At 40.0% G+C, this 25,598-nt stretch overlaps 2 long non-coding RNA genes across 2 annotated transcripts; both read left to right on the forward strand.

The window, feature by feature from the left end:
- Positions 1-634: 634 nt before the first annotated feature.
- On the forward strand, positions 635-5,676 carry LOC113918178. The gene is made up of 3 exons (XR_003518463.1): positions 635-722; positions 1,037-1,154; positions 5,634-5,676. It is a non-coding gene; the product is annotated as an uncharacterized LOC113918178 (long non-coding RNA).
- A 306-nt stretch (positions 5,677-5,982) lies between these two features.
- On the forward strand, positions 5,983-25,598 carry LOC113918176. The gene is made up of 5 exons (XR_003518461.1): positions 5,983-6,188; positions 8,966-9,066; positions 11,255-11,377; positions 24,183-24,261; positions 25,098-25,598. It is a non-coding gene; the product is annotated as an uncharacterized LOC113918176 (long non-coding RNA).

Consider the following 25,598-nt stretch of genomic DNA (forward strand, 5'->3'; position numbering starts at 1 on the left):
GAAAATCTTTTCTGCCTGACTGCCTTTGAACCAGGGCATCGGCTTTTCCCTGCCTTCAGACTTGAATTGGAACCCCATCTCTTCCTGGACCTCGAGACTGCCAGCTTTGGGACTGGAACCCCGCCATCGTCTCTCTGGGTTCCAGGCCTTTGGACGCAGACTGGAACCACACTGTCAGCTCTCCTGAATCTCCTGCTTGCTGACTCACTTTGCACATCTTGGGGCTCACTAGCCTCCATAATCATGTAAGCCAATTCCTTATAGTAAATTAAGAAATATGATGTGTATATATATCCTACTGGCTCTGTTTTCCTGGAGAACCCTGACTTATTAGTGACACTAACACACCAGGGAACCTCAGAGCTGGAAACACAGCTACAAAAAAAACTTCATTCATTCTTCACAACAACGTCTTGACACATACACAGTTTAAGAGATAACAAAACAGGCTGAAGGAGATTAAAAGGCTCTTGCAATAATAATAGCGATAGTAAAGGATGGGCCCAGGATATAACAGAGGAAAATTCAAAAACCATGATTCTCCCCACACAGATGGCACTGATAAGGAAAGAAAGTAGGGAAGTTGGTCCTCTCAGCACTGACCGTCTGCAACCGGTCTCACCTGCAGACGGAGAGGCAATCACATGGGTTCTGCCAGGACGGGGATGGCACAGTGAGCGACGCATCATGGGCCAGATCTGCTTGAATCTGAACCAGATCAGGTAATCCACACCTGACATGCTGCCTGCTGTCCCCATGCCTTTTCAAGTGATGAGAGAGATGATACTCAATCCAACGTTGCAATATGAAAGAAGAGTCAGAGCGGGGTCTCCAGAGAGCATTATCCACAGAACCACAGGGAACACTAGGCTTTTCTGCAGCTAAATGCAATGATTAAGAATGCCCAGAGTTTCCTCAGGGTATCCCCCATTAATACAAAGGAAGGAGGAGTGGGAGGCCATATCTAGCACACGGTTACCACATTGACCAGGAAAGGGGCTCAGGGGCCATGGTAACTCTACCATGACTTGTTCAGTGTCTGCAGGAAATAAGAACCTGCCTGGAAGCAAGAGATGAGCTATAACCAGAATAAAAGACCAAGCCGCTAAGTCAGTAGACTAAGTCAATCACAAAAACAACTGAGATCTATAAAGGTAAGGTACTCCCCAGCTCCTGTCCCTCCCTGCCACCATGGGAGGGGTGGGGGGCAGTGTGCCAAACCATGCCCCGGATCCCCTGACTCTACCTGCCCCAGCCCCTCACCACTGGGGCCATAAAAGGCTCCCTGCTGCCATTTCTCTGAAGCTGCCCTCCTCAGAGTGGGAGCTTCTGCCCCACTCTGTGACAGGGTTTAGGATTATGTTCTATTACTAAGCCTAGGCTCTGGTGATAGAATTGATAACTGAGTCCCTGGGTTGCCAGATCTGTCTCAGATCCCTCCCTTCTCCCTGATTCCCTTCCTTGTGTACTTCTATCTCCCTCTTTCTCTTTTCCTTAGTAACTCACTTTGAAAAACTAGCCTTGGCCCTTTCTCTTTAGTTCTTAACCTATCAGGGGTGTCATGGCTGAAGACCTGACCAGCCCCTGACAGTGGCTTAGGCCTCTACTTCATTTTCTAATTACATCCCCCATTTGGATTGGGTAGATTTTATTTCCCTCTGACCTGCCCTTTAGTTGATTCTGAGCCAGGGGCACTGGCCTGAGCTGGGGTCTCAGGATCTGGACCTGGAGGAGGAAAGGGATGGGAGTCACCCTGGGCAGGAGCCGAAGGGAAGAGATTCTAATATCCAGAGAGTTAGGGCTGAATTGGAAACCAGAGTAGGTTGAAGATATGAAGTCAAGAGCTTGGCAGTAACTTGAAACGGGACTGGTTTGGTAGACAATCTGGCTAGATCTGCTGAAGCTCAGTCTACTGGAGCTTGTGGAGAGCCGCAGAGGGCTCCACCTTCTGCTGCAGGTAAGCAGTTAATACACCCCCGAGGACCATACACGTTCAGTCTGCACTTCACCTTGTTCGGGCTGTGTGACCTTTGTGGTAAATTATGTATTTCCTCCGAGTTTTCATTTCTTTATCTATAAACTGACAATCCTTGCTCACGGTCCATTGTGAGGATTATAGATACAGAATGTAAAGTTACTAACAGACTTAGTGTGTGTAAGTGCTCATAATATGGTTACTCTCAGTGTAGCTCTGTCACTTAGCTGCATGGCCGTGGGGAACTCGTTTCACATTTCTGGGCTTCCATGTCTTGTCCTGCGAATGAAGTAGTCAGGTTAGATAATCTCTAAGTCCCCATCCAACTCAAGCATCCTAGCATCTATCTTAAACTCTCACTTGACAAAAGTCTTGCTTTCCAAGGCTATCTTCTAGCCACCCAGAGACTCAGGTCCAAACTCACAAATTAGATTAAATCCCATTATTTTTAAAAACCTCTTTTGAAACATTAAAACCCACATATATGTTTAAATAACCTTGTCAAATTGGCTCTCCCTGCAGAGGGCTTTTCATTATTCTTTTTCATTAAAATAAAAATCCCTTTGGTTGACTTTCTAAATGTGTTTTTGTTAGACCTTCAGCCTGTTGTTAACCATTTTCAACCTAATATTAAACTCTGTCCTCCTAAAGCTGAATGCTCTGCTACCCCCTGAGAAGTCACCCACGATGATGATAGACCGGGCACTTAATATGCTAAATAATAATAATACAAAATCTAAATGTGTAGTGATCACTGGCTGCCCAACAGGGGTCTGTCACTCACTTCCTTTATCAGTAATTTTCACTATAAAATTCTTAACCGAAAGGGGAGGAGAACAACCCTGCACAGAAACTGTCTCCCGGCTCCAGGCTGTGGTAAATAGGGTATCTAATATCCAGAAAATGAATATGCAGCCTCCAGAGAAACATACGCAGAGAGGGGAAATGGATTCTCAGATTAAGAAGTTGAGTACCAAGGTAGAAAGGGAACTATTTTGCAAGAGAAAAGACTAGATGTAGTCGATTTCCCTTCTACCAATAAACTGCACTTGGTATAGTTTCCCTCTTCTTTTCTTTCAAAAAGCTTAAGTCAAAGGTTTCTTGTTCCTTGATGTTCCATAAACCAAGTCATTCAGATAAACAGCCCTTCACTGTATCAACTAATTTGATACTGATTTGCTTTGATCTATTGTTCAGGCAGTAAATTCCAGCTTCCTCGCACTCATAATGTATAAACCCGAATGTAATCACCGTTGCAAAAGGAGATAACGTGAAGTCATCGATTTTAAAAGAGGCATTTCCTTTTGCTCGAGGAGTCTGGTATGGGATGCATACACTTTCCATGTCATTCAGGCAACTGGGCTTGTTGCAAACCCAGTCCACACTCTGGGGCTCTTTTTGCCAGAAAACAATGATTTATCACGCTTTGGAATTGTAAGTTATATGTGACACTATTGTGCTGTTCCTGTATGTTATGATATGCTTCTGTTCGTGAATTAAAATGATTTTTCTTTTCCTTTCTTTTTTCTTTGAGTGTGGCTTATGGAATCAGTACTTTATAGTAAAATCTTTATATATGTTATCAGCTTCACCACAAAGTTCCTTCCTTTTTTGGCTCAACTACATTGAGAGATATTTCTGCCTAGGTCGTTTTTTAGTTTTTTGTTTTTTGTTTTTTTCCCTAATTCATCTGAACCAATTGGGCTTATAAATTAGAATTCCCTTGCAATCTATTAAATCCACATCAGTCCATATGTTCAGAGCCAAGAGAGCCATCTGTGAGAATGATATAGGCCACCATGGTTACTTTTACTTTAATCTTTGTGAAATCACAATTCACTATCCATTAGGCTTTAGGAAAAAAAAAATCAGTTTTTCCAAAATCCCATGCAAATATGAGTTTAAACTCTTCAAATGATTCTATAAAGTAAAAAATATTCTGACTATTGGCTTTTCTTTGAAATGCATTATTTTATCATCCACTCCCTTTCCCTCTCCTTTTTCCCTCCCCCATCATATCCTTGCATATGTCGACAGATGCGTCATGCCCTAGTCTATGCTCTCCACTAGTTCCGGGCATGAAAAAAAATAAAAAAAGACATTAATTCCGAAGCATCCAGATCTTTTATGGGCATTTCTCCTTCAGTCACTGCCTGGGTAGCTTTTAAGATTCTAGGCACGGAAAGAGAGCAATCGATCTTATTAGATTAGCTCTTCATTAAGCAATGTTCTAAAGTACACTACTCAAGCTCTATCATTTGGCCTTAGAAATAGCTGATCATCTACTCTGAATTATCTTTCTTTGTGGTTCCTAAGTAATTTACTCTCTACCATGTCCTTTCTCCCCACTCCAAGCCCCATGTAGCAACTTTTCTTATAAGTTTTATCTGGTTTCCTAAATTTATCTGTTATTCTAGAGCATCGAGAGTTTTGGTCAGAATAAGACTGTCATTTTTCTCCTAGATTATTTTACCCAGCAAGGGCTTTGGAGAAAGGTGACTTTTGTCCTCCTTTTGAGTGCTAGGAGTTTGATAATAATTAACTTCCTTGATAACCAGAAGGCAGTGAGGAATTTGAAGGCCATGGTACCTGTTGTGTAAACTGGCCAGTAGCCTGGTCACTTGTTCTTTTATGAAAGAAAGGAATGATTACATTGTATTCTGATCTTGTCTATTGCGAAAGGGTTCCTGGTTTAAAATTGGACTGGAAGGATCTAGTGCAGCACAAATGAAACTGGATGTTTGTGGTGGGGCGTGAGTTTTCTTAGTCTGGCTCCTAGGAGCAGAACTATATGACTTTGCAAATAAGGAGGTAGTTGGTATTTCAGATCAGTATCACTACCATAAAAATTAATGAGTGTTCAGATTTTTATATTATGGGTAACTCCTGCTACTGACAAAATCTGACCTAACTCAATTGCTTTCAAAGTTCATTGCAAAGTGCTTTGGGATTTGCCTTGTCTGCCTTCTTACTAGTAGGGATTACCTACCCTTCTGGCTGCTTGATCCTTAACTCTGAACAGTTTCTTCTTTAGTAAAATGGAAATAAGTATAGGTTCTGCCCATGAGGTTGTGATAGGATTAAATGAGGTCATATGGGTGGATTCGTTGAGATAATATATGTGATCTGTTTTGGACAGTGCCTGACGTATAGCAAGCACTTGATACACATCAGCCATCATATCAGCCTCATTACCCCCACCATCGTCATCTGAGTCATTTAGGTCTTGAGGAGTTTAACTTTGTAAAGAAGTTGCTCCTCTAAACTTTAGTAATTCAAGGGAGGGAGACTTGCTGGGAGTTGTATTTTTAGCTCCCTACCACCAGTGTGGTCCATCTAATAATGTGCTCATAGTCAAAACCACTCTTGAACCCTCCTTCTAGGTAGAAAAGCTATCTTCATTCATCCATTTCCCCAATTTAATTTTCTATTGACCTGCAGAAGGTAGCACAATGGCAGAGCCTTTCTCCATCCATTTGGCCCCTCGTCCACCTTCTAAATTTGTTAGGGCATTCTGGGGTATTTTTGTTTTCACCCAATCCAAATTTCCTACTAGTATAGTCTGTGTAAGAGCTCACAGAGCACTGTCCCCTGCAAAAGTGCTTTTGATGGCAGCACCTGTTGTCGTCCTATTTTGACCACCTTTTAATGTTTTCAGTGCTCTATTCAGGAATCCTGCAGTGCACATTGTGACATTGATCAGATCACAGAACATATTCTTCTACTGACGGTAAGTACAATGCCTTTGAATGGTAGTGCAGGGCTGAGATTTGTCTAGCTCTGACTACAAGAAGTCACATTTCCTAGTTGACACCGTGGTAGTTTACCCTCCACGAATTTGGTTACATTTACCGAGTGTCTACTATGTGTGAGTTACTTTAATAAACACTAATATCCACTGACTGTCTTGTATATGTATTACATGATTCAACTCATTTAATCCTGAGATACAAAGTCTGTGAGGTAACTACTCTTCTTCTTTCTGTCTCACAGAAGAGGAACTTGAAACACAGAAAAGTTACACAACTTGCTTTGGTCCCCCCAGCTAGGAAGAGGAAAAACTGGGACTTGAAGCCAGAAAATCCAGCTCTTCACACCATGCTGGTTAATTCCCACAGCAAGCCATTGTGTAGATGTCTCTTCCTTAGGAGGAATTGGAACTGAGGGACGTGAAGTAACTTGCACTTGCCTTCTACCACACGCAGATACGGAGGTAAGTGTCACGTCACACACATTAGTGGCCAGTTCTTTCCTGGTTAGAGGGAAGCCAAAAACAGGTTTGGATGTGGTTATGCCTGTCTGTGGCTGTTTGCCAGAGCCTTGCATGCAGGTCCATGAAGATGGCCAGGAAAGCTCAGGGCAGGTGTGAGGAGCCAGTGAGGTCTCTGTCTGGAAGCACATTTGAAAAATATGTTTGCAATCCTTCTAGCACACCTGCTGGCTGACTCAAAAGATGAAATGAGTTTGTTCTCAGAGGCTGTAATCCTTCCTGGGCCCATCTCCAACATGTTGGCGGGAGAGACAGGGTTAACATTCCCCATCATCCTAAGGGATGCCAGCAGGAAGGAAAAGAAACTTTCTCTGCACATGGTCCTGTCAGACCAACACAAGGTAGGAGAAGGGGGGTGGGGAAGAGAACCAAAGCAGGGGAAGCAGGAAGAGGGAAAGGACAAGAAATAAAAGAGAATTAAGAAAAACAGGGTAAAGCCAAGAAGCCCAGCAGTGGTGGAGAGAGTGAGCCTATGAGGGACCAAGAATATCCTGTTTCCCCGCTTCTGGAGAGAAAGCAGATTTCTTCCCCTCAGGGCTCAGAATCCTGCACCAGCCCCTCCCCCCAAAAAAAAATTTGAAAAATTAAATTATGTCTGAGGAGTAAGCACCTCCCCCACCCTGGCAAAGGCCCTAGAGGTCAGAACAATCAGGATTTAAATTAATTGCTTAATGGAAAAAAACAAAATTCTAAGAACAATGCTGATAATGCACTAAAACTAGGGTATGTTTGTAACCCTTTGAAATGAATCGAATTGCTGGTTACAAGAATTAATGCTTATAGAGAAATCGTGATTGAAATCCCCGAAGTTAAGTATTAATTCCTTAAAGCAATTGGTAATTAGTGAAGAATTGTGCACTTACAGTCAGTATTACATTCAGCACCTAATTATACACTATCTCTAATTGTTTCCAGTGGTTGCATGTATGTTAGTCTTGTCTCCCCGAAACTGATCATGAACTCAGTGCGAGCCAGGCCGGGATTCCTTCTTTCGTTGGCGTGTCTTACCATCCCAGGGCAGCCCTAAACATACACAAATACTCAAAAGTGGATGGATGCTGATTGGGATAAACCTTGGAGCTTAGAGAAAGGTGGCTTTTTGAAAGAAAAATGTATCTAGTTATCCCAGCATGCCCAGAGCCGGGCATGTTCCTCAGGAAAGCCAAGAAGTAAACACATTAGGTAGCTTGAGAGTGCATGCGTTGAATGGAATAGAGGATTTGAAAGGAGCCATCTTAGTTGAGTGAAAAGAAATTGTAGACCCCTTGAGATCAGGCGCTTGCTGTGGAGTAGTTTGATTTGGGTTTTGTTGATTTCACATTTTACAAAGACTGAAAACAGTCATTAAGCTTGGAAGGGGATCAAGAACAGAGGACTCCAGTGCTGCAAGGCTGCTTCATAATTTGGGGGGGACCTCTATACTTCTCAAAAGCTTTAGCTGCTCTTCGTTTATTTAAAAAAGCAACTGAAAAAGCATGACATTGCCACATTCCACTTGTGACCCAAAGAAGCATTTACTGTGTGCCTGGGTGGCTCAGTCAGTTAAGCGTCTGCCTTTGGCTCAGGTCATGATCCCAAGGTCCTGGGATCGAGTCCCCGGTCTGGCTCCTTGCTCAGTGGGGATCCTGCTTCTCCTCCCCACTTGCTCTCTCTCTCTCTCGCTCTCGCTATTGCTGTCTCTCTCTCTCAAATAAATAAATAAAATCTTTAAAAAAAAAAAAGAAGTATTTTCCATTATGTTTCCTAGGTTGAAATTGGTTTCTCCATGTGGGAGACTTAATAAATACTCACTTCTGCTCTTAGGAATATTCACTTGTATTTTCATATCTTTCTGAGTTAAGTCTTCCATTTAAGAACATTTAATGCATGCGTCTTAATGACAGCTCCCTTTGAAAGAATCTGAAGATTAGCTTACGCTTCATATATGTTCACTTAAATTTTTTATGAAAAGTGGCAGTGGTGATGGAAGGCTGGGAAAATATAAACAGCTCTATTTTATAATAATTATAAGGTAACTAAGAGATGAGTGCAGATATTACTTCCCATCAATTCCACACTAAGGAAGGGAATTCTAGAACTCGCCCATATCTCTTCCTCAAACTCTTTTCCCACTGCTCTTCATGTTACATGCTACATTCCAGTAACTTCAAATCGCTTATGGCTCCCTGCATATGACACATTATTGCAGTTCTTTGCTTGGCCTGGAATGCCCTTCCTACTTTTCTTGCTCTCACTTATCCTTTAAGACTTCTTCTTGGCAAACCTCCAGAATGCCCCTCTCCCTCACCACTCAGATTGGATTGAGCACTCTACTGATATACATCTATGTCACAGACGGTACCTTAGCATGACTCAGTGCTGTCGCTTTTCGTATTTTATGAAAAATCTGATTATATGCCCCTCTGTTCCACTAACCAGCAAATCTACATCTCTCTTTCTCCTCCGCCTTCTTCTCTCACTCTCACCCCCATCTCTCTTCCTTTTTCTTCCCTCCAAAGACTAGCACAGTGCCTAGCAGCACACGGAAGTGCTCTATAAATTTTGGTAGAGCTATTGTTGTTATCAAAGGGCTGAGAACAGAGTCTTTTTGCACAGTCAAGGTAAGGAGTATTTCAGTTTAGGATTTTTCCAGATTGGGGAGGGTATAAGGTCCTTTAATTCTGTATGTGTGTGTATTTTATCTAAGACAAAGATATGTCTTGAATATTTTCCTCTAACAGGATTTCGGAGGAAACAGTGTTATTGGAATTTTGGGCTTTGTGGATGCTAGTTTTCTCAAAAATTCGAAAATATTATTATACTTGAAACATGGAATTTTACAGTAAGTATGACATTTTATACCTAGTGGAGTGGGGGTGATTTAAATGCAAGAAGCTTAATAATGACTGAAGGATTCTTTTCAAATCTCCAAAATACAGCACAGCTGTTAATTATTTCAAAAGAATAAATGAGTCAAACAATGTAATATAGTAGAATGAGTCCTCAGATGAGGATTGGGTGATGTAAATTTTCCTTCAATTTGCTGTGTGACTATTCCAAGCTGCCTAACCTCTCCAGTCCTTATTTGATTAAAACAAGAAAGATTACCAGAAAGGAACTTAAATTCTACTCTAAATGCCCTGCTGGTGTTATGATACTATATTAAAACATTTTAAATTATCTAGCACAAATGGATTATATGAATGCAAGGGAGATTAGAATGGAGTGTGCCTCATCAAGGAAAACTTCTGGAAAGAGGTGAGTTCTCAATTCAGTTTTGAAGGAAGAAGTGAAGGGAAGACTTACAAACTAGAATGTAGAGGGGAGCTGAACTGTCTCTATGGTTTTCATCCTTTCATGTATCCCTCATATGTGGGAAGTAGAGGAAGCAGGAAAGGACACCTGAAGTCAGGCTCAGATGTGCAGACCTTAGTCACCAAGGGTAGATGGTAAAGAGGATGCTCCGCCAACAGAAATGGATTTTCTGTGGAGGCAGGAGACTTATGATACTTTGGGGCTCTGTGTTCTCCCCTTACATCTTTTTGAGGAAAACAAAAGTATATATCTGAATCCTCCTTAAAGCATTATTTTCCCAAGTCCGTTCTTGGCCCCTCTTCCCGCCAATCCTCAGCTGACCTTAGCTTTCCTCTGCTCTCTCTCCCCTGGTCTCTCCCACTCCCTTTTTAATTCCTGTTCCCTTTGCCTTTGGGGTGACTGGGATAGATGTAGCAGAATGGACTTAAAAATAAATGTCCACTTAAAAATGTAATTAGCTAAAAATGGCTTTATCTTGTCTGTTCCTACATCTGTCATATTTCCTTTTATATTGTTAGTGACTTCAGTATAAACATTCAAACATGAAGGGCTTTGATTTGAGGTGCTAGTAGCAGTAAAATATGAGACATTGTTTTAGGTTAGAGGGAGGGATAGAAAATTATTTTTTTTTCCTCATTGACCTGATCCACAGGGGAGAAAGAAAAATTGTAGGGTCTTGGCCTTACTCTATTTCGTAAAAGAAATTCAACATTTTCCTCTATGCCCTTCAATCCCTTTTAAAATTAAGAACCAAAGAACAAAAAATGTTACTCAATAATCACAGCAAATTTTCAAAAATGTGCACAGTGGTATTTTTTTTTTTTTTAAGGGAGTCCGAGACAAAGGAGATAGAAAGAGACAATTCAACATGGAGAGAGAGAAAGAACTATCCATATACAGAAAGAGACCAGTGGGAAGGCAGGTGTGACATCATGGCAAGAAATGTGTGCTTTGTTTCCAAATCAATGTTAATTTTCATTCCAATTTGCTACTTTCCTGCTGTGGGACAATTTATACAATCTATTCCAACATCGATTTTTTGTTTATTTATGAGGAAGAAAAATACATATTCTACTGGGTTACTAGTGAGATTAAAATGAAATATCCATTCCATAACTATATATTGAGTCCCTGTAATGTGTATTTGTTTCTGTTTGTAACCATTTGTTTTTGGTCCTTATCCCACTTGTAATCAATACTTTTTCTTATGGTTACTGCCTTTTTCCTTCTGTCATGTCTTGATTCTTATCTCATGAAAATGTAGGAGACCAGAATAGGCCAACCCAAACTCTGACTGGAGGGGACTAGAGTATGCCACCCCCAAATATACCTTTTTGGCATAAGGAATATTTTGAGAGAGAGCGGATGCAGGAGAACTCTGCAAACAGAGCAGAAGCTAGTCTGTTGTAAGGCCATCTCCCATTTGTAAGGATACCAAGAAGAGAAGGATGAGGGTAAATCACAAGACAAGCTTAGAGTCAAAGAAGGCACCACTTAAATTTGCATGAACAGCCTGACTCTTGTTTGCAATATATTTTCCTGATCACCTTTCCATAACTGGCCTCCTTTCTTTGATTTAGCTGAAGATAGTAGTTGAGCCTGAATTCTAAGCCACTGCCTTGAGAGTCACTCATTTCCCTGAGGGTCCCCCATGTGTATGTGAGATATACATGTTACTGTACTTCTGTTTGTTTTTCCCTTATTAACTTGTCTAGATAGAGAGAGAAAGAGAGAGAGGTATTAAAGAAGATAAACACACTCAAGGGCCTGCACAGAGAGGTAGAATTCCTGCACATAAAGGAACAAGAAAAACCAGACATAGGAGACATGCTTCACAGGTAATTACTGCATCTTTTAACACAAAGTTTTGAAAGTCATGTTGCATTTTAACAAGTACCATAATGACATCCTTTCCCTTCATACTGTGTATGGATGTTTAGCCAGGGTTTTGATTTTCTATGCTTGCTGGAGAGAGACAAGGACAGTACAGTGATGGAGACTGAATATCATTTGATCCTTCAGTGGGTCCTTTACCTGACCTACTGTTTCACATACCTTCTCAAAATTAAATGTTGACATCTGGTTGGGATTATTAATACTGCCAAAGTAGGTGTGAGGCAATAAAAGGATCAGGAATCATTCTGCATTCCATTTATTTCTATCTTTCAATTTCTAGTGATATTTTCACAATCTTTGAAGGCATTTTTATGGTAGAATGAATACCTGTGCAGATCAAAATAACAGAAATCAATGGAAGAGCATCTGGCTGATTCAATCATGTTAAAATATGAAGTCAAACCTGGCTTATTAATATTTATGACTTGAAAATACGTCCTTGGGTTTTGTCTAATAGTATCCAGCGTGATATTTAATGATTGAATGATTTGGCCTTTTTTTTTTTTTTTTTAGTTATTTAAATATTGTGGCTTAAATTTTTTGTTATTTGAAAATAAACAAGTACTTGAAAAGTCAATCTATCACTTCTTATTTTTCCCTTTAGGATAATAATGCATCATTTACATATTTACCTATATTTACATAGGGCTCAAGTGTGTGATTACAGTAAACTTGTTAGAAATCTATGGTGTTTTGCTCATGTTAATGTAATACCTTTAAAATTTAAGATGGTAGTAAGCAAATGTGATGTACCATGTAGGTCTAGAAATACGTAATTAGTTCCTTGGTAATTGAAGTTGAGGATGTGAAAGTTTGTGTCTCTGCCACAACTTGTAGTAGCTTCAGATGAGATCTAGAAACAAAGTTTAAAAATACGTATTTTAAGAGAGGTATAAATAATAATTATAGTTACCTCTATTGAGTACTTACTTCTTGGCAGACAGAATCCTAAGTAGGTACATGTATTATCTCATTTCATACTCTCAGCAAATCTTCAAGCTAGCTATTTTTTATCCTTGATGAAGAGGTGAAGAAACCAAAGCTCACTGATTTGATACAAATCGCAAAAGTCTCATATCTACTAAGTGGAAAGGCAGGGATTAAAATCCGTATTTGTTTGATTCTAAAACTTGAGACTTCTATGTAGTAGGTTAATTGATGTTCTAAACATTTTAACTAGATAAAAGGAATTTAGTAACTTCTTTGGCATTTGTCCATTATTTAATTAAAAATATTGTTTTAAGAAAAAAGGTACTAAAAGAAGAAAAAGAAAAAAGGTACTAATTTTACAAGACTTGGTACCTTGTCTTCTTTTTTTTTAAATCATCTTTTTAAAAAGATTTTATTTATTTATTTGAGACAGAGAGAGCACGAGCAGGAGGAGAGGCAGAGGGAGAGGCGGACTCCCCGTGGAGCAGGGAGCCCCATGCGGGCCTGGATCCCAGGACCCTGGGATCATGACCTGAGCTGAAGGCAGACACTTAACCAACTGAGCCACCCAGGCGCCCTGTACCTCTTCTATATGAGGATAAATTGCTGCCACTTGGCAGGTTGGAGTTTGCTTCAGATACCTGAAAGTTTAGCTCAGAGAAGCAACAAGATGTCTGTGACTATATCTCCTCCAAAGGGTCGGGCAGCTGTTAGAGGTCTACCTCCAGTTTGCAGAGCTACTACCCACAGCACTGCCCTACTTGACTTGGTTTTAGCTTGATCCCATTCCATCTCGGGGCCCTTACTATCCGACCAACCTGGGGATCTTGGACTATACATTGGATCACTGAGATAAGCAAGCCACACAAACACATACACACTATTTCATAGTTTTTGTTTTACTTTATTTAAATAGTGCAGATTGCATGGGTGTAATGGTGAACAGAATTATCTGTACTATTTACATTTTTTCTCACTTCCTTATCTATTTTATTTTATTTTTTGTTACTTACTTAGAGGCAAAATAAAAAGTAAGTAAACAAGTAAAGTTGAACTCTCCTAAATTAAATGATTATAGAACAATACCAGAGGTATATTTTTAAAATCTTGTTTCATCCAAACATAATATTTAAAAATACTCCTTCATGTATTTTTCCAAGCATTGCAATCAAGGTTTCTAATTTCATTTAACAAAGATAATGAGAGGAAAATCCATGGTTAAGTCTGTACCTTTGATCTGTAGTTCAGATTAGTGCTCAACTGGTAAGAATCACTTATGTTGTGGCAAACAATGTTGCAAATCCAACAAAATCTTGCAAAGACAAACCTCTAAAATGACAAGTACCAGTCTTGTTATTCAATTCTGCCTCACTGAGCTTAAAATAATGATTACACTTGAACTGTCACCTCTCATTCCATTTCCAATAGCTCCTCTCATATGTATCTTTATACATACAAATCTAAGGCCTCCTCTGCCTGTTGAGTGACTGAAGCAAGCCTTGTATCTACTGCCTGGGCTCTGCAGCCCCACACGCACACAGTGATGAGGCTAGAATTTTTATATAGGTGTCTTAGGTTTGTCAACCTGTTTCGAAGGTGAACGGGGTTATTAATCCTGAAGCCATGTTTGCTAAATTAGCACATTTTCTTTTCTTAGTTCCTGTGTTTCCTTGGGGGAACCCAAGGAATAAATTGTGAGGGGCTACATTTGCTATTTGCCTGGACTGAAATTCAAAGAGCCCCTCAAATCATAGGTTCCACATTCATAGAGGTCTCTTTTCCCATCCTTGTTCTTGGTTTTGTTCCCACAACAAATATTTATTGAACTCCAGACTTGTTTTAAGCATATTATAGTTAATCTGTTTCTGATGAGTTAACGGACTTATTGCAGGTTATTTAAGCCCTGAAATATAGATCAGCTTAAACACTGTTCTCTTCCCTACAGCCAGAAGTTTCTTTGGCTATATTTAAGTTTCTAAGTTTATATCTTATTTCTATTAACATAGATTGCCCAGTGCAATAATCTTTACTCTATTGAACAATAATCTTACCTTAACAGACTTAGATTTTTCACACTCAGTTGCTTAGCCTGTAGGAAAGACGTAACAGTACAGTCTATTAAAAAAGTTGAGAGTAATAATTGTATACATATTGAGGATCTGCTGCACATCAAAACATCATCAGCACTTTATACCTTATCCCATTTAATCCTGACTTTGGGTGAGTCATTGTTGGCATCTTATCAGTGAATTCACTGAAACCCAGAGAAGTTAAAAATTATAAAATGTGTATTGCCAGTATTTATTCGTGATTATGTATTAAGCTTTTCCATGAAGCAAATTATACACTATCTTTTATTATCCCTTAGAAATTTTGCATGTTCGACTTTTTCCTTTCTCCCAGTTATATTATGTTTGAGGGTAGAGACCATGTTTCAGACTTTTTCATTTCCACACATCACTCAGTTCATAATTTTCCTTCAAAAAATAATTAAGTCAAATTATTATATTTAGACATAAAAATTTTCCTCTAATCAGGATTTTTGCCACTTAAATAGAGCAAATCTTTACGGGATGCCATTGCTGATCGTTTCCCTGGGGATCAGCAACTGAGTTCAGGATGATACACTCTCAGACAGACCCCACACAAGAAGGATTAGAAGAAGTAATCACTGTTCGCTCCCTTTCTTTACTCTTAATAGGGAAAGGCATTCATATTTCTTAATTTCTATAACCTATTTTTCCAAAGCCGCATGAGAAAAACATGAATTTCATTTTCTAATTTTAGTGGTGGGAAGGGGGCATAGATGGAAGAAACGTGTTGTTGAAGTCTAGTAACTCCATCACTGAGATGGGAATTAATAAAAGGTAGGGCCTCTTAGCTCTATTTGCCTTAGCTCTTGCAGAGAGAACACTTCTGTTTTAATGGGCTTGGGACTTTAAGGACTCAGTTGAGACCATCACAACCTGAAGATCATGGCCCTATTATTACCAAGGAGGATTTAGGGCTATGGCTATAGATAAGTATGTCCTGCCAATGAGTTAGCTAACTACAGAAGTCTCAAACTCCACAGAGTCACAGAATCCTCAAGTGCAGGTTGTAATAAGGACTCAGCACATATTTCTGAAGTGATTTTATAGTTATTTCATTGGAAGTTGTCTATGTTGAGTCACCCTTTGTCTGTATGACTTCCGTTCCCAGCAGGCAGCCTGGAGGGAATGGTATTTTCGTTTGGGAGGTCATGACATCATCAATTTGAGAAATTTGAAATTCTTACTCAAAAAGAGCAATGGTTTTCCTGACCAGACTCTGACTGTGGGGAATAAAAAAGAAAGCCTCGAAGAACACATATCTGTGTCTACATTCTCTTTCATTTTGTTTAAGAATTGACTATTGCTTCTTCTCTCCTTTTACTTGATAAGTCAAAAGGACATGTTATAGCTTTGGGCACAGAAAAAAACAGCAAAGAGTTTACCTTTTTGAGGTTAGGTTTCTGTAGAAGGAGAAAAAATGGTGGACATAATGTTAGAAATTTTGGGGTGAGCAAGTATATGAAGAACAGCACTCCTGGCTACCAAAACCCAGCTCAGCACTCTTGGTTACTAAAACCCAACCAAAAAATCTTATGGGAGCATAAGCAATGAGGGGAAAAAAGGAGGTGGGGACAGAGGCAGCTCTGGGGATTAGAGCAGGGGACTTGACCACTGTCAGACTTCCCTCTGTGTTGCCGTCTTTCCTCTCTGCTTTTCTCGGGCTGTGGGTCTCATATTCTCTTATTGTAAGTCACACTTTCTCCATGAGTCAGAGAACAGAGCCCCCGCCAGCATCATTCCAGTTCAAGTTCCATTTCCTCCAGCCCATAACTCCTTAAGCTCCTATTCTAAGTAATTCCATCTTTAATCATAAAATGCCTAGTATTGCCGATATTTTATGGACATACACATTTCTCCGTAGTGAGATTAAGAGTTCTACGAAGTTAGAGCCTTTCCCTTATGAGACTTTAATTCTTTTTTACCTCCCATTGCCTATAGTATAGAAGTAGATGCTCAACCCAATGTCTTATAATCCAAATCAATAGATTTCTTTCCCCATTTCAATAGATGCTTAAATTTATGCAACACTTCATAACTTGTAAAGAGCTTACATATATATTTTTAATCAACACTGATCTTCTTTTCATTCTACCTAGAGGCCTTAATTCATTACCCTAAAGTATTTCCGCATGTGAGGGGAAGGGAAGTGTGCGGGGGTGGGGGGGGCAGCATTTGTGAGGTGAGTTTACTTTGAATAAGAAAAGATTCTTGGGGGGCGCCTAGGTGGCTCAGTCGTTAAGCCTCTGCCTTCGGCTCAGGTCATGATCCCAGGGTCCTGGGATCAAGCCCCGCATCGGGCTCCCTGCTCGGCAGAGAGCCTGCTTCTCCCTCTCCCACGCCCCTTGCTTGTGTTCCCTCTCTCACTGTGTCTCTCTCTGTCAAATAAATATATAAAATCTTTAAAAAAAGAGAAAAAAGGACTCTTGGGATAGAAGGCTGGGATGGAGCTTCCGGTAGATCTAAACCCCAATGGGCATTCAGAAGCTGTAATTCAAATTCTACCATAAGTATACTTGTGAACACAGCATAAGGTACAGAGTTGTTGAATCACTATGTCATTCACCTGAAACTAATGTAACATTGTATGTCAATTATACCCAAATATAAATAAATAAATAAATAAATAAATAAATAAATAAATAAATAAAATCCTACTGTCTATTTAAAAAAATAGGCTGTTTAACTGTTATTGTTGAGAATCACATCAGGCAAATATGAGTAAATTGTGTGACAGAATGTGGTTGAAGAGATTTTGCTCATGATAAGTCAGTTATGATTAAAGGCTGTGAAGACTCAGAATGAATATAATGTTTGCCGGCATCGATCCAGCCGCATTATTTAATGAAAATTCAAACTGTGCTGCAGTGACCCTTGCCTTCTCATCAGAAGGCCTCCTCCACCACACCATGCAGGACCCCGTACTCTCTGAGCTCAGGAGCTGAGGACCACAGGGCACGGGCAGAACAGCATAGGGACGGAATGTGAAGGAGGGATTCAATTTACTCAGGCAAAGGGAACACAGATGTCAGGGATTTGATCAGTCATGACCTTGGGCAGGTCGCTTAACTTCTCTGAGTCTCAGTTTACACCTTTGTAAAATAAGGGGCTTGTTGAATAGGTGCTGTTCACACATTTTCAGGCACAGAACATCTCATCTCAGCTTATAACCATAAGGCACAGTGAGACAGTTGTCAATATTTTCATCATTTCATAGATGGAAGGAATGATAACCAAATTAAACAAATTTGGCTATTTAATTAAGGTAACACAACCAGCAGAGGTGTGCTAAATAGTCCAATTCTGAGTTTCTAGCTTCAAATACTCTCCCTTTACTGTCACCTCGAATGGCTTCACTCTCTGTGGTGGAAATACAGGGGGGATGACACAGTATCTCTTTGAAAACCCCAAATAATACAAACCCAAATATCTCATCTTTTCAAGTTCAAAATACTTGAGTTAGTATTGTCACTAATTTGCTCATGTAGGATCTGTTTTCATCTTCTCTATGCGAAGGATAATGGGAATAGAAAAAGAGACTTATTTTTGTATGATTTTCTTTATAGGCGACAAAGGCAAATTGATAATATCAAAACTCCTGAAGGGTGAGAATTTAGAATTTCTCTTATTCTTCCTATCTATTTCACCTTTTAGGTTCACTGTCAAGTCAGTACAAACACATATTTGAAAACAAAACTTACTGGTTATGACATTATCACATATGATTTGATAGCAGGATAAAGCCAGAGCCGATGTTCTCTATTAGCCACCAGCCCGGCCACATAAGCTGCAGATGTGGATGGATCTGGGCATCTGGAGCTGAATTGGCTACAAAATTACAATCTTAGCAGTACCTGTGAACTTCAAAGGGACTGTCAAACCACCTAATAATCCAGAAATAAGGTATTAGTCATTTACTAAATATTTTAATGGAAATGATTGCAAATAAATACACTTGAAAATCTCCATAAACAAGGAAACAATTTGGTGAAATGGGGCTTGTTTCAGCAGAGGGATTTCTTGCCACATAACATACTTCATAACAATGTATATCAATGTCAAAAACCACCCTGCTTCAATAAGTCATTTTACAGCTTTCATCTCAGGAATTAAAGAATATTCCTGGCAAAGGTGTTACACACCTCTTGACAAAAATGTTTTCCAAATGTGCTCATTGGGATTCTGAATTTTGTGAAAATAATACATACTATCGTTGCTTGTCACGTGTTTCCTTTTACTGTTACTTTCATATTATCCGTGCTGTACTTGATCATGAATACAGAAAAGTGCGCCACACATTGTACAGTCGTAATTAACACAAAGAAATCACTTCCTAACCATCACCCAAGTCAAGAAAAATAACACTGCCGGGGCACAGAGCCCCTTTGAGTGCCCTTTCGATCACGAGCCATCCTCCCCTCGTTTTGCAGATAACCACTATCCCGACTTCTGATCGAGTTGTTTAGTTTTGTTTGTTTTTGGAGTCAGACACCATACATTATTTTATGTCTGATTTCTTTTGTTCAACACTGTGAGAGCCCTCCTTATTGCTGAATGTGATTATATTTCATTTATTTTTATTTCAGTAATAGTATTTCATTTCAGGAACATACCACAGTTTATTTATGCATTTACTGCTGATGAACATCGGGGATGTTTCGATTTGGGGGGCTATTATAAAAAATACTATGGACTCCTGCTTGGAACCAAGCTGGACTAACAGGATGGGGTAAATCATTCCACCTGAAATAATGACAAAACTGGACAAGATATGTAACTGTTTTCAAGACTCTGGACATAGGCAATGAAGGACCGTGATCGTGATTCCTGTAAGAGGGGAAACACACAAGGTGGCCCTACGATGACCCTTGGGAGTTTACAGGCCATGATGGGGTGTTGGGGGGGAGCCCAGGTAGATTCCCTGAGTCTGTAAGGGTGAGCACGGGAGAGAGTTGCATAGAGAAAAAACTCTGGGAATCTTGAAAGTTCCCTTTGAGTACACAGAAGAATACTGATCAGCACATGCATGTAAGTAAACTACCTGAGGCGAGAGAAATAACCATCTGAGTATATTAGAGGGAGCAATACCTAGTACTCACATGGGAGGGCATCCTGCCTGATTGGAAAATTTGACTGGAAAATTTGATGATTCCCAGGGTACTGGGGTGTAGTACGTTGCTTTGGTCCCACCTAACACACCTTAAAAGCAATTACATAATTTGTGGAACACAGTGAAAAATGGAAATGCCAGGTCCCATGTTCAAAATCATTAAGACTTTCAAATTGGTGAGCGTAGAGTGCTAACCTAAGCCTAGACCTCTGTTAAGCCCTGGGCCCTGCGTGCTTGATCAGGTCACATGCCCATGAAGCAGCCCTGCTTAAAAGCAAGACCAGAAAGGATCAAACTGTTCCCAAGTATCTTAACTTTATCTCTCAAGCCCTTGTAGATCATTGCTACTCTCTGCTTTTTTTCTTCCATAGGATTCTGATTTTTGATTGAGTGCTGGATGGTATATGTGAAAAACTGTAGAAATACTTTGCAAACTAGAATAATGATACCCACACCCATAGAGGAGATATATATATAGGCAATCTGTTTGGGACAAGAGAAAGCTAAAATTCCCTTAACCTATTTTCAGAGTTAATTCAGTGATGGGCTTTAGTTACAGCAAGGGCTGATCTATTTCTGGTTCATTCCTACTTAATGGGCCGTCCTTCATTGTTCCAACCTGAAGCTTGCAGCTTTTAAAAGATCTTCACTTGTGCAGGCCCCGGAGTCCAATCTTTATTTTTATTTTTGTCCCCTTGGTCCTGTTAGTTCTGATCAGCTTAGTAGCCTGTAGCTCTCTCTTCCTGAATTAGCAGTTGCCCCTAGGGAAAACTGGGTGGCTCACAGCTACCCAAGGATGATTCTAGAAATCAGTGTAGTTGGATTTAAGCAATTGCTTAATTTTTAAGAGGAAATGGTAGAATAAATTTCATTGTTTCCACTCTGTTAGATGCTTTACGAATCTCATTTGAACATGTTGTTTAATGTTTAATATGTAACGTTAATGTATTTTAACAACTTTATCAGGTAGGGAGTAGTAGCCCCATTTCAGAGAGCTGGAATGCCTTTCTCAGATAGGTTAAATAAGATACGGATGCCACACAGTTGTTAAGTGGTAGGGTCACCATCGAACCTCAGTCTTGCTAACTTCAAAGCCTGTCCTCTTTAAACGACATTCTCTCGTTTAACATAATGTAGATTGCAGAGTTTTACAAGTAACATTTATAGTGTTATGGAGCCTGCTAGAACTAAATTTAAAAACTGCATTTAAATGAATAAAATAGCTGACAGTGTCAGTTGTGGTCTTCTATGACGACACTCTATTTAAGGACTGCTTTTAAAATCTATTCCAGTCGGTCGATTAGACCATAAAGGTTTCTGCCCCTGTACGGAGGGAAATTGAAGACTCAGTGGAAGAATCTTTTGCAAATACTTTTTCGGTGATACACATGTACATACATGTGTGTGCACACACACGCGTGTGTCTGGTGGAGATCAGAAAACAGGCAGGTACCTTGGAATCGTTTTAGTCCATCTTTTTGCACTTACCCCCTGTGTTGGGTTGATCCGCTGGCTGGAAATGGTAATCGCCTCGCGATGCATTACACCTTTATGCTGTATTTGAATGGCTTTGAAGGCCTTATTAAATCCCAGAGAGCTGTGGTTTTATCATAAATTCTGACATGAATCCAATATGATCTTTTCACAAAAACTTGGCTATACAATATTAATCATTTATAAATGTAAGCCTATATAGCCAGGCTGGTTTCCTTTTACTTTATAGCCAACATTAGCGTGTTACCACATCCAGAAGGAAAACAAAAAAGTACAAGTCCAGTTTTAAAAGCACTGGAGGTGTTTCAGTTTACAAATGCAGTTATACCACTCATGGCCCCGAAAACATTCCTAAAATTTCTCCTTAAGCCTCCCTTTCTTTCCAAATTTCCATTCCATAGAACAGATACCTAAAGCCCTTTCTTATCTTTCCCTCCCAGCCCCTCCTCTGGCTGCTCAGTCTTTGGTATGTAAAGTCAGGTCACCCCTGAAGGACCTGCAGGCTGAATATAGCCCATGGGTATGTGGAGTTAGGCCTTCACAGAGTGCTGAAACATCTGAATTAGTTGCCAACCTTTGAAAGTCAGAATATGTCATGTTAAAATCCAGATATCCCTGTTTCCCTCGGCAAACCAGAAAATCTGGTGACCCTAGACTTTCTTCCCATATGGCACTTCTCACTCCGTGCTTTCCAACAGTTAGTGGTCCCCATTTAGCCCCGTCTTCGACATTGGGATTGGCAGCTTTTGTAATAAAGAGGGCCAGGCTGGATTTAGCTTCTTTTACTTGCAACCAGCTCACTCAGCTAAATATAAATGAGATACTCGTGGGCTTACATTTCTTAAAAGGCTGAGAGAGGGCAAACGTAAGTACTTAAAATTTAAATGTTTCCATCACATAAAAACCAGCAAAAAGTTCAAGTGTCTGCCCTTTATAATCTATGTGATAGCGAAGGCCTGAGGTGCTCAGGCCTCTGCCCTTTCTCAGATGGGTGCATCTATTACTGCTCCCTGGGCTAGTTAGGGCAGGGTTGCCTGAAAGGGAGAGAGGGAGGGCTGACAAGTGCCCATTTTCTATATAAATCTGTCCAACATGCCCTCTCATGATGTGAAATTCTCCCTTACCGGCACTGAACTTTTTCATGCCCTTATGTGTAGGTAGCATCAGGATCTCAATTGTCCTGGGGCGCCCGGGTGGCTCACTTGGTTGAGCGTCTGCCTTCGGCTCAGGTCATGATCCCAGGGTCCTGGGATCCAGCCCCACACGCATCGCATCGGGCTCCCTGCTCAGCGGGGAGCCTGCTTCTCCCTCTCCCTCTGCCCCTGCTTGTGTTCCCTCTCTCACTGTCAAATAAATAAATAAAACCTTAAAAAAAAAAAAAAAACTCATTTGTCCTGGGGTGGGGCTCTATAAAGGAGAATTTCCCTATGTTCTCAGTCAACATAATGTACTGATTTGCTCTGAAGTTCAGCATATCATTTTTTTCTCCACAATTAAGCTTCTGCCGCATTTTGCCAGTTAAGTATTTGACTGCTGACATGTTTTTAAACAACAGAGAAGTGAGACTCAGATCCAACTGTTGATGAAGGCAGAGAGAAGCAAAGAACCATAGGTACTTGCCTGGGCCCTTGAGAAGAGAAATAGGAGATGCATGGATGTTATAGGTTAGCAAAAGGGAATAAAAGAACCTGGGAATAGATAGCAGAATATAAAATATGCATGCACATGATTTGCAGCATTTGGGTATCAGAGTTAAACAGCAAAAATCAAGAATTTTTAAGGTTTGGAGTCTCGCGGACACTTATTTATCAAGCTGCCAGAAGTTAGTGGCTTCTAGATGCAGGCTCTGTTTTAGTTTACAGAATTTGATCTCCTAGGCAACTATCTTATTACATTCACAATTCCCCACGTTGCCTAATTTTAAGGTATTTACAAATGTAAAAGCGTTGCTTTGGGATAGGTGTTCAGATTTTGCAATTTAAATTTATATCAAGTTTATTATAATATAAGCAAGTGCTTGCTCCCTGAACCATTACCATCTTGGCCTATAATCTAAGATACTTTATTTTTTTTAACTTGAAAAATTTTCTATAAAATATACATAACAGAATGTACCATCTCAGACATTTTAAAGTGTACAGTTCAGGGCACCTGAGTGGCTCAGTCTGTTAAGCGTCTGCCTTTGGCTCAGGTCATGATTCCAGGGTCCTGGGATGGAGTCCAGCATTGGGCTCCCCGCTCAGCGGGGAGTCTGCTTCTCCCTCTTCTTCTGCCCCTCCCCTGCTTGTGCTCTCTCTGTCTGTTAAATAAATAAATAAAATCTTTTTAAAAAATTAAAAAAAATAAACTATACAGTTCATTGGGATTAAGTGCGATCACAATGTTATGCAACCAATCTCAAGAATTTTTTTTAAAGATTTTATTTATTTATTTGACAGAGAGAGAGAGCACAAGCAGGGGGAGCTGCAGAGGGAGAGGGAGAAGCAGGCTTCCCGCTGAGCAGAGAGCCCAAGGTGGGGCTCAATCCCAGGATCCTGGGATCATGACCCGAGGCAGATACTTAACTGACTGAGCCACCCAGGGGCCCCAAGAATTTTTTTTAGGACAAGACTTTTAACTTCTATCGAAGGATGTAACCTCTTTAAAACGAGTCAGTTTATTTATTTATTTATTTTTAAAGATTTATTTATTTATTTTAGGGGGAGGGGCAGAGGGAGAGGGAGGGAGAGAATCTCTAGCAGATCCCCTGCTGAGCACAGAGCCCAACATAGGGCTCAATCTTAGGACCCTCAGATCATGACCTGAGCGCTCAATTGCCTGAGCCACCCAGGTGCCCCTAAAATGAGTCAGTTTAAATATTAATTAGCCTTTAAATGCAAAAATAATAATGCCCTTCATAAAAGAGCTGATGAATTCTTTGATATTTGCCACAGGATGAAATGTGATTTTTGAAATATGAAATAGTGTTTTGTTGCACAGTGCATAACATAATATTAGTGAAATATCTTTTCAGCAAAATTGATTCCAAATATACAAAGTGTCAAGAGAACAAATATCACTGGATACCTTTAAAAGCAATGTTTTTGTTTATCTTCTCATTGGCGTCTCTCCAATCTCCTCCAGGCTGAAGACATCCTTCCCTCTGCATATGCGACTCTTCCAGAATTTTGAGGAAACCTGGACGTGCTATTTGGGGAACTAGGTATCTTCCAACAACTGGACTTTTTTTTTTTTTTTTTAAGTAAGCTGTATGCCCAGTGTGAGACTTGAACTCATAACCCTGAGATCAAGAGTCGTATGCTTTATCTACCGAGCCAGCCAGGCACCCCTGGGCTTTTCTTTTGTCCCCTTTGACTTCCATTCCCAGATACCCAGCTTAGTTCAATTTTCTTCCCTTCCCCTAATTCTTTTTTATCTAACCATTTCATTCCAATATTCTACAGTCATTTCTTATTCTTTTCTTTTTATTGATTTTCACGTTCTTTGCTTTTTGTTCCCTCCTCTTTTCTTTTCTTTCTCATTTTCTCATTTATTCTTTCACACATTTAATTATATTAATTACTCACTTGTTTTTTAAAATTTTTTTTAGAGAAGGAAAGGTGGGGGAAGAGCTGAGGGAGAAGGAGAATCCCAAGCAGGTTCCACACCCAGCATGGACTCTGACATAGGGCTCGATCTCACAACCCTGAGATCATGACCTGAGCCTAAATCAAGTCTGACACTCAACCAACTGAGTCACCCAGGCACTCCAATTACTCACTTCTTTTTATTCATTTTGTATGTGTATAAAAAACTAACTGCCATGTGCTGTCGCATGAATTTGTGTTAGCCATAATAAGATATAACCTTAAAGATCAGAAAGGAGCTGTATGTGATTGAAGTGTCCCATCATCTCTTCCCACAAGGGAGGAGGTCCAGGGTCCCTAGTTCTTCCCTGTCCCAGGGTCACCTTCCTCAGATGTGTGGTAGTATGCACAACAACAGGTCCAGGGTGCCTCCTATGATTGTTTTCTGTTCTCTGCCCTATGTTGCTCCAAGGATGCCCCTGGTTCTGCAGTGCCATTACTACAAGACTGGTGGCGTGGCTGGCTTTTGGAGAAGGTTGAGGATATGGCAGTAATTGTAGCAAAGCCAAAAAATATCTCCACCTGGGTGTGAGACATCAATTTACCTGGAAGTGTATCAACCTTTCTCCATGATGGGAAACTTTTTCTTCATGAGCAGGGTTTCTTCTAAAGCCCTGAGCTCCTTTGTTACTGTTCAGGCTTTATTACATATGGTTCTACATCAAGATATTTTAAAATCCTAAATTTCCCTAAGCTAATTTAAATTCAAAGAATATAAATAGACTATCAACTATGTCAAAGGTGTCAAGTTAATGACACCTTCCTACTTTTGTATCAATAGGAAAACTCTACGTTCATCATTTACAGAGTAAAATTAAACTTTATAGTAAGTAGTTTAACTCACTATCCCAGGACAGAGAAGTTTTATTTCATCAATGTATTTTGAATAAATCAATTAATTTTCTGCTCTCAA

The sequence above is a fragment of the Zalophus californianus genome, chromosome 1 (assembly GCF_009762305.2).
Source record: "Zalophus californianus isolate mZalCal1 chromosome 1, mZalCal1.pri.v2, whole genome shotgun sequence".
NCBI classification, from domain to species: domain Eukaryota; kingdom Metazoa; phylum Chordata; class Mammalia; order Carnivora; family Otariidae; genus Zalophus; species Zalophus californianus.